This window comes from Pyrus communis, chromosome 4 (assembly GCF_041283825.1).
Source record: "Pyrus communis isolate YQ-2024b chromosome 4, ASM4128382v1, whole genome shotgun sequence".
NCBI classification, from domain to species: domain Eukaryota; kingdom Viridiplantae; phylum Streptophyta; class Magnoliopsida; order Rosales; family Rosaceae; genus Pyrus; species Pyrus communis.
In genome coordinates, this window is record NC_142568.1 from 8555561 (window position 1) to 8572094 (window position 16534).

At 39.5% G+C, this 16534-nt stretch overlaps 1 pseudogene; it reads left to right on the top strand.

Annotated features, from left to right (window-relative positions):
• LOC148697400 (uncharacterized) overlaps positions 1-8924 on the top strand; it is a 49723-nt pseudogene extending 40799 nt beyond the window's left edge.
• Positions 8925-16534: the final 7610 nt, after the last annotated feature.

Consider the following 16534-nt stretch of genomic DNA (forward strand, 5'->3'; position numbering starts at 1 on the left):
TTTTGGAGTCATAAACAGTTTCAAATTCGTCTAAATCAAGTTCTAGTTTCTATTTGAGTCAGTTTGATTGTTTTAGGCAGTTTGAGTTTTTCAAAGCCATTCTGAGTCATAGTAGTCTTGTTAAGAGTATTTACATTTAGTTTTTGTGTTTTAAAGTCAATTCAAATTAGATTAGCACCCCTAGTTAATCCCCGGTTAGAACGATCCCTACTTACATCATTACTACAATTGTCACAAATAGGGTTTAGTTTGTGTGCGTATAAAATAACGCATCAAGAAGAAGAAGAAGGAGAAGGAGGAAGAAGAAGAGGAGGAAGAAAAATAAATAAATAAATTTGAAAATCCATCAACCCCCCCTCCGGGGCAGAAGAAGGAGAAGGAGGGAGAAGGAGGAAGAAACAAAAAAAAAAAATTTTGAAAACAAATCAAACCCCAATTTTGAAAACAAATCAACCCCCCCCCCCCCTCCCCCAAAAGCCCCCTACAACCTAGAAAGAAGAAGAAGGAGGAAGAATAAGGAAAAAAAAAAAAAAAAACTCAACCCAACTCAGTTCGTGTACCCCCTGCAACCCAGAAAGAAGAAGAAAGGGAAGAAAACGAAAAAAAAAACAAATCCAAAGTGAACCCATTTCGTACCACTCTCATCCATTCTCCACATCCTCTTCCGCACCCATCTTCCCGCTGACAAGTTTTTATTTTTTATTTTTGGGTTGCAGGAAGGAGAAGAGGGGGTGGGGAAGGGGAAGACAAACTGAGGGTGGGTGCGGGGGAAGCCAAATTGTAATTTTATTTAATTTTTTTTTTTTTGGGGTTTGCAAGTGGGGGGAAGAAGATGAAGATGAAGATGACGATGGGGAGAAGAGAGAGGAGGGGGGAGAGGGAAGGACGAATTGAGGGTTTTTTTTTTTTCTTTTTTTATTATTTTAATATTTAAAAAATATTAAATATTTTTTTTTAGTTTTTAATAATATTTTAATGATTTTTTAATAGAAAGTGGGTTCCGAATCAAGTCACGTCAGCATTTAACTGAAAGGTAAATGGCCAAGTAACGAAAGGTATAACATTGGACCAAATTTTAAAGATGAGGTATGATATTGTCACTTTTAATAGATAAAGTATGAAAATGTCGTGACACCAATAATTGAGGTAATTTTTTATACTTTACCCTTATTGTTTTCTTCTCGGTTCTCTATGACAATGCCCTGTGGTCACTTCTTGAGGCACATTATGGCTCATTAAGCACAGTGCGTCAACATCACCTAGTTTTCTCAAGCTGCCTTTTTTAGGTGGAATAGAAGATTCTCCCTCTCTAAATAATGCGCGATGTGTATGGGATTTATTGAAGTATATACTTTTCATTTACATTATTGAAGTACTGGAGTATTTTCTGCTTATGACTTTGATAGGTGGAATTTCCAGTCACCCACCCCGCCAAGATATCAATCACCTGCCATTTTGCCATGGAAAACTTAGTCGGTGAGTAAGTCCTCACTTAAAGATTAAGATTGCTGTGAATTCTGCATCAAGCAATTTGCTGTCAGATTTATAACAAGTCTGGTGCAAAAAAACGAGAGAGATTTTGGTAAAGCTTACATAATTGAGGATTAAGAGATATTGCAAGCACTTATAATGAGTCAAAGTTACTTTGTTTATTGTTCATCTTATAACTAAATATCAACTTCATTCACTTTTTATTTTTTTTAACACAAGCGATTTTCCATATCACAAGAACATTGCTTTTGGACTTATCCAATTTTCCAAGTTAGGCAAATGAGAGACATGGCTTTTGGTTTTGGTAACTCATGAAACCTATGCAGCTTGATTTATTTACTGTGAATTGGGATTGGTATTTGGTTTTATTAATTTGAGATAGTTTTCCCAATTCCTTTTTTTTTTTTTTTAACAAAAGTTTTCTCAATTTTTTCTGGTTAAGATTTTTTTTGTTCAATCCACTGTGTTTCAAGTTCAAACTCTTATGCCCTTTTTAATATAGATTACTGTCGAATATTGCTTGTATAAAAAAAAAATGAGTTTGTATTGATGATTCTTTAAGAAAAAGTAAGCTACAACTTGCAAGTCCCTAAATATAGTACCAAAAGTTTTATTTATTTTTTATTTTTTATTTTTTCTGTTTTTAGTGCCTGTGTTTTCTTTCTTCTTGAATTACCATATAACTATGCATATAGTTTGACAACTTTTATTTTCCTTAAAGGACTCACAGCTCATTTGGTCCCTCCCTTTATTTGGTTGACGCAATAGAGCCTTAGGAACTTGAAGTACAATTGCAATTGCGATTTTTTTTGGGGTCAAACATTTGCGATGTGTGCTGTAGTACTGACGTGACGCCATAAGATATTTTCAAGAAAATTTTCTTTATATTCCATGTAAAAGAACAATAATGCAATAAAATCCAAATAGTCTTTCAAAAAAATAAATAAAATCCAAATAGTTAAAATCCATATATTTTCAAGAATGTCTTAGATTCGTATCTGGAGTACTGTTTTTTTTGGTTGTTTAACAGAAAAAAGAAAAAACTAAAATATACTCTATTGCTGCTGCTGAGTAACTATTATTAGAATTATGGTAAAAAAATACAACCCAAGAAAAAGAAGATTACTGTGAAATTTGGTACTACACATCTTCTTCTTCTTCTAACATTACTTGGAAAGGGCATTAGTTTAGGGTTTAGGGTACGTGCCCCACATGCGGTTCTTGATCAAGAACTGATCATACCAAATCAGTTTTAGTATTCGCTAAAAGAAACACATATAAAATAGTCTGCTAAGAGGGCATTACTACGCAAACATAATTGAAAAGGACATACAAAGGATTTCAATTTCTTTGACTTTAGACGAAAATATGATGTGTCACCAAAGGTACATAACTCGTGTTTACATCATTCATAATTAATGACATACAATAGGATATACTTTTGATTGTATGGCATGTTCTCTTCTTTTAGATTTAAAAGAATTAGCATTCTCGAGTCACATTAACATGATAGAAAGACCAGCTTTTTCTACATCTGCTGCCTTAGAAATTCCAATTAGAGTAAAAAGTCTATGTCCAAACAAACACATTCCCACTAGAAATTTCAACTCAGTGATGTGTTTATGTGGTTGAAAGAAAATAATCGTACGGGTTGGGTGGCCTACAAAAGACATTTAGTCACACTAAATCAATCAAGCAAAGAAAACCCAATATCATAGACAAAAAATATATTGAATCCAGAGTGCAAAATATGCCTAATTAGGATGATGATTATGATGGTATGGGCAGGGCACATGCTGTGTTGGTTAGATACATTTTTGGTGATATGATACATAAAAATGATATGATAGGGGAACAAAGAAATGTTGCTACATGCACAGAGGACACATGAGTAGCTGTAGGGGCCTTTGTTAGTGCTTCAATGAGTTGTTTCCCAACTGGAAGTCTGGTGATCTCCAATGGAGAGGAAATTGTTCATTGTTTGGTACTTGAGAAACATGGATTTGATTGGTGGTGGTTGGTTTCTTTTGGATCCTAAACCATAATTCATAACTTACTATTCCTTATAATATTTACATTTTCATTAAACTATACGCTAAAAGAAGTTTTGATGGGGTTGAAGGACATCCTACTGCCCCACTTTTGTTTAAAATTTTGGTTTGATGGTCTGGGTTTCGATCATTGAAATCTATCATAATTTTATGGAAAGTACTTCTATGCATGTGCATGTTATAGTTTTTGTTATGTTCGTGAAAGTAAGAAGAGGAAGAGGAAGAGGAAGAGAAAGACCACAGAAAAAGGGGTATTTCCAGTAAGGAAGACCAAGGACAAAGGGTCATATCAATGCCATTATTGTGGAGCAAAAAATAATCAAGAAAATTATGAAGGCGATGATGCGTATATTCTTGGGTAAAAAGACACAATTGCCTTGAGGCACACCCAGATTCCTCAGCACATGCAACAGACAATAACGACTCAATCGACGTTAAAGGTGATCAAAATGGCATTTATTCAAAATCCTCTCATCACTCCTCATCAAATCCCCAGTTCCTCACTCATAAGGTAACTCCCAATTATTCTTTTCAAATTGAGATTAATTACCAAATTAATTGCAAGATATTATTTGACATAATATCTTGCAAAAATATTCAAAACACCACCATAAGTGGCCGGTCCCTATTTCTCCAAATAGGGCTGGCCACACCCCTATATATAGCCTTATATTTATTGTGGACGCGTGAGGCTCTTGGCCTGATCTTAGGTGTTAATTGTTTTGCAGGTGCATTTTTGTCCAAGAAGAAGAAGGCGGAAATTTGCATCCATAAATTAGTGCTTTCATTGACAGCCTTGATTCACACGCTCGAAGAAGATTCTCGCATTCAAGGTTTCTAATTTTTTGTTAATTCATAGATTTTTTGTACGTTTTCATTCCTAGAATTTTTTATACAAATTTTTTTTGAATAAACGTAAAAGAAAAGTACAATGACAAGAAATTCAGAAACCATGACGAAGGGAACTTCCTACGTTCAAGGATTTGGACCACAACAATCCACGAGGCTCAATGCAATGGTGAGTGGAACAGCAGCACCCCCACGGGGCACCACCGTGGTAACTCACGGTGAGATTCGAGCCCAATGAGCAGGCCTCACCTTGCGGCTGCAAGCCCAGGCCCATGCCACCTTGCAGCAGCAAGCCTAGGCCTGCGCCACAAGGGAACCCAGCTCAGCCACGGCAAGAGCAGCGGCCTAAACCTCACGGGCCTAAGGCCATCACGAGCCTAGTCCATTCCAAGGCCCAGCCCAAGACCAGAGGACCCAAGCCGTGCCATTTCAAGCTTCAAGGGCGTAAGCCTAGGATGAGCTGACCCGAGCCACGACCTAGAGCGAGCTCAACGCGCACCCGAGCCGACCTCGGGTCGAACTTCCAGATATGCTGCACGTGGAGTAACCCACTCTTGTTGCTTCCCAAGTAGCCCAAACCGGTCCAAGAGCAGTTCAACCATCCTGATTTCAAATTTCTTAGCCGACAATTGAACCGGGGGCATTTTCACCAAATTTCTCTACGGATTTGATATTTCCCAACTCAAATCTCATGCCTAGAGTCTACCACACTTCCACTACTCAAGGAGACGCATTTCATCCAAGCTCTTCCAACCTAAATGGTGAACAACACTTGTCTCGACAAGTCATAGAGTTGACAAGTGTCCTTGCATATTATATGACCTTGGTGAATTAGCTCTTCCAGTATACCGAGATGCAACGTGCCCTTGACGAGGTGTCTCGAAGTAGGACAAGATCAGATGAAGCACCTCTCCAGCAGCGTCTCCACAAGCACTCACTAGATTAGCCACGAACCAAGCGTTCCTGCAATGTACACTCCTGACTGGGCCCTTGAGATAGCGTATACTCTTGTCTTAGCGTGCGAATAAGCGTGCACTCTTGGTTAGGCCCATGGACTAGCATACACTCACGGTTGGGACCACACTCCGATAATCAACATGAGCAACCTTCCAAGCGAAGTGTTCATTCACGGTTAGGCCAACAAAGAGCATCATCTACCACACATCGGAGTAGGTAGCACGACAGACGGAGAAAAACAATCACTCAATCCGGCTCAAGTTCAACTGGTAACCCGTGAGGAATTCACTCGTTTGCTAAGGATGTGCCACAAGCACCGTAGTCGCGGCATAGATGAGCTGAACACATAAAAGAGCAGCCTAAACCAGTAGGTCAAGACTTGAGGCAGCCGAAAGCTTCGCTGCTCCCAACAAAGGAAAATTCAGGAAGAAGTAGAGAGGTCATTGACCAAGCGATTGTGTGACTTTCAACGTAATGAGGTCACTGATGAAGCATTATGGCGAGACATAACCAACATGAGCAGGTCACATTTCACGAACGAGATCAACTAGGCAAAGCCTCCATCCAAGTTGAGCATGCCACATTTCACATCTTTCAAATGAGATGGAGATCCGGAGAGATACTTGAAGCACTACCAGAGCACGATGGTCCTTTATCGAAACAACGATGCCTTTATGTTCAAGATATTCACCACCATTTTGCAAGGCGAAGCGCAAGATTGGTTCCACACCCTACTGCCACGATCCATCTGGATTTTTGATGAGCTTTCCTTGGTTTTCACCAAAGAATACTTATCTTATTGCTCGATCAAGAAGAAGTCCGACCATTTGTTCAATGTGAAGAAGAATCCAAAGTAGTCGCTCCGCCACTACGTGAAGAGGTTTAAAAAAGAAAATGCGAAGATAGTCTGAGGCAATGACTTGATAGCAAGTGTAGCCTTCCAAAAATGACTCCCAGCAAACCATCCACTATTCGGATAATTGATCATAAAAGAAAATCTAACTCTAGCAGACTCTTTCACTTTGGCAGAGAAGTATACACTTTACGACGAGGCTCGTCGATGCACATTTAAGGCAAATTCGAGTGATCTTGAATATGAAGTCCCTCACTACTCTGAAAGAGATTCGAGTGATCTTGAATACGAGCCACACTCAACCGTTTACCCTTGTGGTCCACTGATCAACGTGAGCTTTTTTTTTCGACTCAATAAAAAAAGAAGCAATAAGACAAATAAAACAATGAGTGTTAGAAAGCATTCAAAGACTTGAAAAAGTACCTGACATCACTTCCCCAACTACCTGTATTCCACAGTTCAAAAATTATTCTTGATGCGGAAACCAACTACAGAAATTCAAAAGCTAACTTTGGTGACAGTTGTTATAAACCAGAAGCTTAAGTTATACCTTCAAACGCAAGCAGTCATCCTCATTAAGCACTATTCCACCAAATCCAAATGCACGACGATAAAGGCGCAAACACTGGCGGATGCAAAGTTTTCTGACGCACGCAACAACTTAGCCTAAAAGGCGCACCAATGGTAGACGAACACTAGAAACACACACTCGAAAGCAAGTTTTATCCTTGTCACCCCAAAAGATTATACATAGGAGAAACATGCACCGACAGTTGAGCATCACCTCATACTGCACGTTACACTGCCCTAGCTAACCCTTACTCCATAATTCAGCTTTAGAATGACCCAATACAGGCAGTTAAGCATCTCCTGCTGCATGTAACATAGCCCCAGCCCCACAGCTCCCTGACGTGCCTTCACGCCTAGCCTAGGCGACGCAACAGAGTAACCCAACGACACCTTAACGGCAACTAAGCATGCCTTAGCCAGCCTGCTTCACCCGATGAAGACTTTTGGAATTTGCACATCGACGACCCATTCAACGACAAGGGCTCGAGAGCAGGCGTGGTCCTTATCACCCTAGACAGTTCGATGCTCAAGCAGGCAATCACTCTAGGCTTCAAAGCATCCAACAACGAAGCAGAGTACGAAGCCCTACTAGCAGACCTCCAATTGGAAAAAGACTTGGCAGTGAAAAAGCTTGCAATTCATTATGATTCCCAGCTAATCACCAGCCAGACTATTGGGGAATACACGGCAAAACATCTGAAGATGGCGACCCAAAGAATGTACGAAAACAACTCGAGGTATTTCAGACTTACACTATCATTCAAGTTCCACGGCCAGACAACACCCACGCGGACGCGCTAGCCAGCCTAGGCTTCGCTCTCGACCACCAACTCAAATGCTCTATTTTGGTGAAGTATCTAGGCAAGCCAAGCATAAAGGCGAAGCCAACAACCGAGGTGTCGCAGGTTAGTAGAACTCCAAACTAGCAAGATTCCATTATAGACTACTTGGTTAATGGCACACTCCCTATGAAAAAATTGGAGTCTAGAAAGCTCTAAACAAAGGCAGCATGCTACTATATGTGGAATGGCATTCTCATCCGAAAATTCTACACCGGACCACATCTTCGCTACCTAACGCCTCCCGACAACCTAAAGGTTCTAAACTTAATCCATGAAGGTGTTTGTGGAAATTATTCCTAAGGTCGATCCTTAGCACAAAAGGCTCTAAACGTAGGCTACTACTGGCCTACTATGCATCAAGACACTAAGGAGTTTGTACAAAAATGTGATCGCTGCCAACACTACAAGCCGGTACCAACACTACCTGCCAGCAAACTACACTCGTAGATGAGTCATTGGCCGTTCATGCAGTGGACAATCGACTTGGTAGGGCTAATGCCGCCTGCTACTGGAGGCAGAGGCATGACGATCGTGGCAACTGACTACTTCACCAAGTAGGTGGAAGCAAAGCCTATGATAACCACAACTTAGATGGATATAGAGCGTTTCATATTGAGGAACATCATTTACCAATTTGGCATCCCGCAATCCATCATCATAGACAATGGTCCATAATTCGTAGGCAAAGATTTGGTGAAGTTCTTCCAAAATTATGGCATCAAGTATCACATGTCCATGCTGAAGTATCCTCAAGGCAATGGGCAGGACGAACATCCAACAAGATGATTCCCAATTGCCTCAAGAAATCCCTCTCCGACAAGAAGGGAAAATGGCCAAGCGAACTTCCCGGATGTCTATGAGTGTATCGCACAACCAAACGATAAACAACCGGTGAAACTCCTTTCTCTTTGGCATTTGGTTCAAAAGTAATCATTCATCCAAATGTCATCGTGCCAAGTATCAGTACTCTATTTCCAAGCATCGAGCAGAACAGAAAGGAGATGGCCACAAAGATCTGGCAGAGGATAAACGCGAGAAGGCTATCACTGCATTGCAGCCTACCAACAACAGCTTATCTCCAACTAAAACAAAAGGACCAAAATCCAGCAGTTCCAGCCTGGAGATCGATTCCTAAGAAAAGCTTTCATTATTGCCCGCAGAGAAAGCACCAAAAAGATAGATCCCATTTGGGAATGTCTGTACAAGATCAACAGAGTAGGCAACAAGGGTAGTTACACCCTCACCACCGTGAACGACAAAGAGATCGAAAAGCAGTGGAACGCCTACAATTTGATGAAGTACCATGAGTGACCTCCCGCTACATCAAAGCCTGAAAACTCAAACAGCTTGACAGGTACCACCTTGCAAGCCGAGGACTATTTAGTTGTTATGCAGTTCCTACTTTACAACTAAGTTTTCGTTCATTTCATTCGTTTTTCAATAAGGAATTCAGAAGTAACCTACAACTTGGCTCAACTGCATGCTTACAATAACTGATCACTCATGCACTTCAAAAGAAGATCATGCCCTTCTTAGGGACTTATCGCATGAATTGCGCCCCTTGGGGACCAACCATGCTCTCCAGTTCGAAAAGGTAAACTAATTCCCTAACACCCACATGGGTCTGCTCCCCAATACAGGAGGCTAAAATATACACTCCAAATATCCAAACATGGATGAGTCGGGCTGTCCTGGTGTAACTAGGTGCACGATGGCTTGTGTCGGGATTCCTAGAAGTAGCCACAATGGTTTTTTTCAAAGCTTAGCTAACTCAAGGATTTTATGTCTCATGGCCTCATTCGTGAGGAACCGGGCTTCAAAGACGAATGAGGCACATACTTAGTAAGCCCTATGAGCGGCTGCCCTGGAACCCTAAAGCTGCTACCAAGTGCACTAAGGTAGCCTACAGTTTCTAGAAGATTGCCTAAAGCTTGCCTTTCGAGCAGTAAGCCACGCTAAACTTATACAACTGCATATTTCTTGTGAAAGGTTAAACAATTAACGTGCATATACAAAGTTCTATCCATTGCCAACATGTTATGCAGTCGATAAGCTTCACCTCTGCCAAGTGCGGAATGATTGTCTAGATTTACACTAATTCCTAAAGTGTTGTGATACATGTTATGCAACCTACGAAATTGGTTACATAAAAAGCAAGGAGTTCGTTGGGACCCTTACTTATGAAATTCTATACAACCGCGTACTTTTGCTACGAAAGGTTAGCGAATTTCATGACCCAAAAATATTTAGTATATTGTGATGCAGGCCAAGGTTAACAGCCAAGTGGTCACGCAGACACGTCTACTTCTGTAAGTAAGGCGTTCAGCTGCCGACCCTATGGCTAACAACTTTGCAAAAGTTCTATACCAACATATATGGTTGCATAGGTTACGCGGGCCTGTCTGCTTATAGAAAAGCAGCACACCTGCCGTTGGTCTAAAGGTCACAGGTTAGGCGTAAACAAAAGAAGCAAAAACAAAGAAAAACGGAGGAAGCAAGTTTATTAAATTTTCTAGCAAAATTGATAAATAAATAACAAAGGCCGAAAGCCGAATGATCGGCCTAACTCTGAATAAGCGAAGCATCGAGCCCAGCTTTCTCACCCTTCAACTGATTGTTCTCCTCGAGCAGACCAACACGGAGCATTGCAGCTCATCCACTTCCTTCTTCAGACTTTCGTTGACCTTCGGTGCACCTTAGAGTTCCAACACTTGGGGTTCAAGCCTATTGATGATCTTCTTGAAGTGGATCACTTAATTATAAGCAGCAATTAACTCTTCATCCTTTGCATAAGCAACAGAACGAAGCTAAAAAATAGAATGCTTAAGATCTTGAATCTGAGGTATGTAACATCCAATCTGCTTCTCTGCACTTTCATACTTAACTTGGATCGCGTCAAGCCTAGTCTTCAAGTCAACGATCTCTTGGCGAGCGGTCTCAAGCTGCAGAGAAGTAGGGGCAGAGATATTAAACCCCTTCAAAGCAACGAGCTCAGACTCCAACCTTTTGATCTTCTCGGCAGAGGAATAAGTTTCAGCTGCCTAATCTTTGCCACCTCCTTGGCAGCCTTGGTATCCTTTTGATTAAGGAGCATAGAGTCAGTTGCCAAAATCGTCATTTTCTGCATCATAGCAAGCAGAGCAGTTCTTCTATATTTGGTTGTATGCTTCACAAAGGAACTTGGGTAAACAACCCTTTTAACGCCCAGCTCCTTAATCTGCGGCCCCAACCACACAGCTGCCTTGGGCTTTAGCCAAGCTGAGCAACCGAAGCAGTGGTCTCTGCCACAACACTCCTCGACCTATGTCGAGCTGACTCTTGGCTCCTACCAACCAACTCTTAGCTTCTGCTAGCCAACTTGTTGCACCACCCCGACGGCTGCCCTGCGACAGCACTATCTAAGAAGAAGATAAGGAAAATTAAATTTTCTTACCTCGGTGCAACTCAGAGAAGACGAAGAAAACAACGAAAGATGGTCTTTTGCACGAGCAAGTGTAAAAGATTGCTAGGGGAGGGGGAACAAATATCCTTTAACTTTCTCTTTTTTGAAGGATAGAATAAATTGCTATCCGAAGTTTATTTAATCATCTACTTAAGGTAAACTTAAACAAACTTTAGAAGTGATTAATTTCCCTTTCCTAGAAAGATCTAATTTCCAATTAAAGAGGGAATCTACATCAAAATAGGAAATAATCCTATGTTTTCTAAAGCAAGAGATGAGCTCTCCACCTGCTACTCTTTCCTGCAAGTACCCCAACAAGTGTGGGGGCATTTATGGAACCAAAAATAATCAAGAAAATTATGTAGGCGACACATGGACTTTTGGGTTAAAAAGACAAAATTATCCTTGAGGCACACCAGGATTCCCACGCGCATGCAATGGATAATAATGGCTCAATCAAGGTCAAAAGTGATCAAAATGGTATTTATTCAAAACCCTCTCATCACTCCTCATCAAATCATCATCCATAAGGTAACTCCCAATTATTCTTTTCAAATTGGGATTACTTACCAAATTAATTGCAGGATATTATTTGACATAATATCTTGCAATAATATTCAAAACATCACCATAAGTGGCCAGTCCCTATTTCTCCAAATAGGGCCAGCCACACCCCTATATATAGCCCCATATTTCTCCAAAAACCTAAGTCCAATTCTCTCCTAAAATTCTCTAAACACTTTCTCTTTCAAATTCTAACATTGGCATCAGAGACTCTTCGGCCAAAGCACCCCCCCCCAAAAAAAAAATCATCGTGTGCGCGTGAGGCTCTTGGCCTTGATCTTAAGTGTTAATTGTTTTGCAGGTACATTTTCGTCCAAGAAGAAGAAGGTGGAAATTTGCATCCACAGTTATACATTCAATTACTAGTATTGCAAATATCGGTCCTTAAGATTAGTATAACTCCTTACTGTAGTCTTTGATATTGAAATCGATATAAGTGATCCCTAATTTATACACCTTAAAACATTTGATCATTCCGTAAAATATATAGCAATATCCTCATTAAGTGGAGGGGTTGGTTTGACAAAAATATCCTTAAAAAAATGGTCACACGTAGTCGTTCACGTGACAATTTAACGAGGTTATTCACAGATTTTTCATGGAATGACCAAAATGATTTACGGTGGGCAAATTTACGGACCACTTATAACGATTTTCATTGTCAGAGACCAAAGTGAGGAGTTGTATGCCAATTTCAGAAACTATTTTGGCAAAAGTAAACGCTTGTAACCAATTGCTACGCCTTTTTCATTTTGATGACTTCTAATATCCTAAAATTATTGATTAAACATACATGATCTAGCAAACGGACCAATTACCACCAAAAGTCAGTCCTCTTCGCCAACCTGTTAATTTGGTATGGGAGGGAGCGTAGTACTATCCCGAATCTCTTCTCTGTACTATAAAGAATGGCAGAATTGTAGCATGACCAATGAACATTATGTAAAGGGAATTCTGAAGAAGTATCATAACTTATTTTCAATGAAATTATGGATGCAGACAATAAGTCAGCCAGTCCTGCTGAAAGAAATTTCAGTTAGAAAGGAAATGTAAAAAAGTCCATTCTGGCATGTTTACAACGCCATTTTTTGTGTGGGTGCTTATAGCTTCAATGGTAAAAAGTTAATCCCTATATCGAAAAGTTTGGTTATTGTCTTCCTCTTCTTTTGTTTGTACAAGCGATATTACGGAAGAAGAAAATTAAATTTAAGACTTTGAGGATATGAATAAATATTCTTAACCAACTAAGCTACAAATTTCTTATATCTTTTTCATCTTCTTCTATAAATGAAATAAAAAAAATAAAAAAACGGCTAGTTTTCCTCACGTAACGACCAAACAACTTCAAAGGTGTGAGTGATGTAAATTTTCTTAACCTTTTGACCTACAAGCATTTTGCTATCTGATGTAAAATTGAAGGGGCATTATTGTTGTTATTGAATTTTTAAGGCCTATAAGGATGCCCAAATTAGAGCTCAAATATTAATTCGATGTTTTGGGCATTTTTTTTTTTTTGGGTAGTCGCTCTTAATTAATAATTCAGCATCACCTACCTCTCTATAACAAGGAAGTTTGGTTCCAAAAAAGTAGATAAACTTCACTTTGTTATAAATAGGTCAAAGTTAGAGAGATAACCTTTTAGTGAATTGAGTAAGTCAGGTGTAAAATGTCACACTGAAACTATAGCACAAGAGGATAACAAATAAAAGACGGAGGAATAGATGATGTTATTGATCTTTTCTCTCGTTCTCTTCTACTATATTGATTGATAGCAGTCAGAGTGCTTTATTTATAGAGCAACTCTGTATTATTACATTTTGAATATTTACACCACACCTTTGACAAATGATCTCCACATATCAATATTCTGCCAAGGTTTTCAATGCTGTGACAAGGTTTTCAATACTGTGGCAAGGTTTTCAATACGGTGGCATTCATTACCCACTAGTATTTTCAACACTCCCCCTTGAATGCCCACATATCAACATCAGTTGCCTCGTTAAAACCTTGCTTGGAAAAACCTAGTGGGACAAAACCATAGCGAAGGAAAAAGAGTACAACTTTTCCTGGATTGTTGATATAGTGTCAAGTATGCTTATGTTGCCTCGTTAAAACCTTGATAGGAAAAACCCAGTGGGAAGTTGATATAGTGTCAAGTATGCTTATGTTGCCTCGTTAAAACCTTGATAGGAAAAACCCAGTGGGAAAAATCCTAATCGAAGGAAAAAGAGTACAACAAGCATGTATCATGGATGATCCCCCTGATATGTATCTCCCCCTGATTCCGCATTCTCCAAATTTAGCTGTTTGGTAAGTCAATGTAATCCGATACTTTGCACTAACTTCTGAAACGTGCACTTTGGTAGAGATTTAGTGAACGAGTCTGCCAGATTTTCATTCAAACGGATTTGTCTGACTTCAATAACTTTAGCCTTCTGAAGCTCATGTGCACTAAAAAACTTTGGAGATATGTGTTTAGTCTTATCGCCCTTGATGAATCCTTCATTCATTTGGGCAACACAGGCTGCATTATCTTCATGAATGACAGTTGGATTGTCTGTCTTCGAAGTTAAACCACATGAATTCCGGATATGATGGATCATTGATCTTAACCAAGAACATTCACGACTTGCTTCACGTAAAGCAAGTATTTCTGAATGATTTGAAGATGTAGCAATTAATGTTTGCTTGGTTGAGCGCCATGAGATTGTTGTATCTCCATTCTTAAACACAAATTCAGTTTGTGAGCGGGCTTTATGCAGATCAAAAAGAAAACCAACATCTGCATATTCAACAAGGACCTGGTCATTTGTGGAGTTCTTTGAGTAGAAGAGATCCATGTCTGTTGTCCCACGAAGGTATCGCAATACATCTTTGATACCCTTCCAATGGCGAATTGTTGGAGCAGAGCTATACCTTGCTAACAAGTTAACTGAAAAAGCTATATCTAGTCTAGTACATTGTGCTAAATACAACAAAGCACCTACTGCACTCAGATATGGTACTTCTGGACCAAGGACTAGTTCATCATCTTCTTTTAGACGGAATGGATCTTTCTTAATGTCCAAAGAACAAACGACCATTGGCGTGCTGAGTGGATAAGCCTTGTCCATACCAAATCGCTTCAGAATTTTTTCAATGCAAGCTGATTGGTGGACCAAAATTCCACTAGCACAATGCTCGATCTGCAGGCCGAGTGATAGGAGAATATTTATGCGCCTTAGTTTGCTTGTTTTCTTGCATTTATGTTGCTAGTACTTAGTAATTTTAGTACTTTAAGCTATTTTCGTGTGTTTGTAGGTCCAAAGGGCTAAAAGAGCAAAAAGATGCATTTTGGAGACTTTTGGAGCACTTTTGGGCTAAGGATGGATAGCTTATGCTTGGAGCCAAAGTGTTGGACAAAATTGAAGACCTAATTGAAGACCAAAGTGTTGGAACCTTGTTCCCTTTAGTTCTAGGACATTTAAACCTTTCCTATATCCTTAGCCGTGCATTCCATCAATTCCAGCACCTCCATTTCCACCATTGCCGTGCATAACATTCTAGCATTCCACTCCTTCATTTCAGCCACACTCCCACATGCATTCATCATCATTCACCCTAGCTTTAATTCACATGCTTTCCCAACAAATAAAACAGCCATTCCACATGCATTTCCAACCCACATGCACCCTTTAATCATTTAACCTAGCTGTCATTGCACATGCATTCCTAATCACTCACATACACAACATTTCATCATTGCACCACAATCCTCACCCTTTGCCGTGCATTATCCCTTTCATTTCTGTCAAAGCACATGCACTCCCACCCTTTAATCACATGCATAAATCAGCCACATGCATCTCCCATCACCATTCCAGATTTCCACCAAGTTCCTAGCTGTCATGTTCCCTCTCCCATCCAAACCTAGTTGTCATGTTCCCTCTCCCATCCATTCATCTCCCTATAAAAACCATACACACTTCACACAACATTCATTCTCATTCATTCTTCCATACATTCAGAAATTCACCAAGCAACAAACCCCTTGTTGCCGTGGCTTCCCTACTAATCCAAACACCACAAAAACAATCCATTGCCGTGCCTATCACTCCTCACAAATCCTTAGACCTTGTGCTACAATAAAGAGGAAGAGAAGCGGGCCTAAACGTTCATACAATTCAAGTTTGAGTTGTTGGAATGTTTAGGTGTTTCTTTTCCTTTGAATTCAATGTTTAATTTAAATTCTCTTTATTTTATACGTATGAGGAACTAAATCCCCTTTAGCTAGAGGGTGATTCGAAATATATGTTTATGCTTGCATTTTGATTTGATTACTTCTAATTGCGTTTCATAAGTTGTGAATTCAATTTGTTTAACTATTTGATAGATAACTTATTTATGTATGTTTATTGAGAATGCGCGCTTAATTTTCATGCATGAATATGACGCTAGAATATAAGTGAGTTTCACCTAATCGTTACAAACTTATATTCATAAGTAGTGGAGGTTGCTTATAAACAATCGCGTTAAATGAATTCTTGGCAAGAGTTTCATGCAGTTCATAGTAACGAATGCTTCGTCAATGCTTATGGTTTTCAAAGAACGTAATGATTCTTGCTTGTATCTCTATTATGCAGTTCATATAGGGAACTTGTGGGGAATGTTTTGGGTTGTCGTATGCAATCATCCAATTCAATAACGTTAGGAAAATCTGAGGGTTAATTAGTGCAATTCACGGTTAACTTGGGGTGTTGAGAATTAATGGTTTATTGAAAAGCAATTGGAAATCGTTTTATTATGCAAGTATAACATGTATGGAGATGAACCCCTTAGCTAGCTTCTCATCCATTCCATTCCATCAATTTCATATTTACATTCTACTTTAAATTACAATCTGTGCACTTAATTTAATTTCGTCCAAAACTCAATC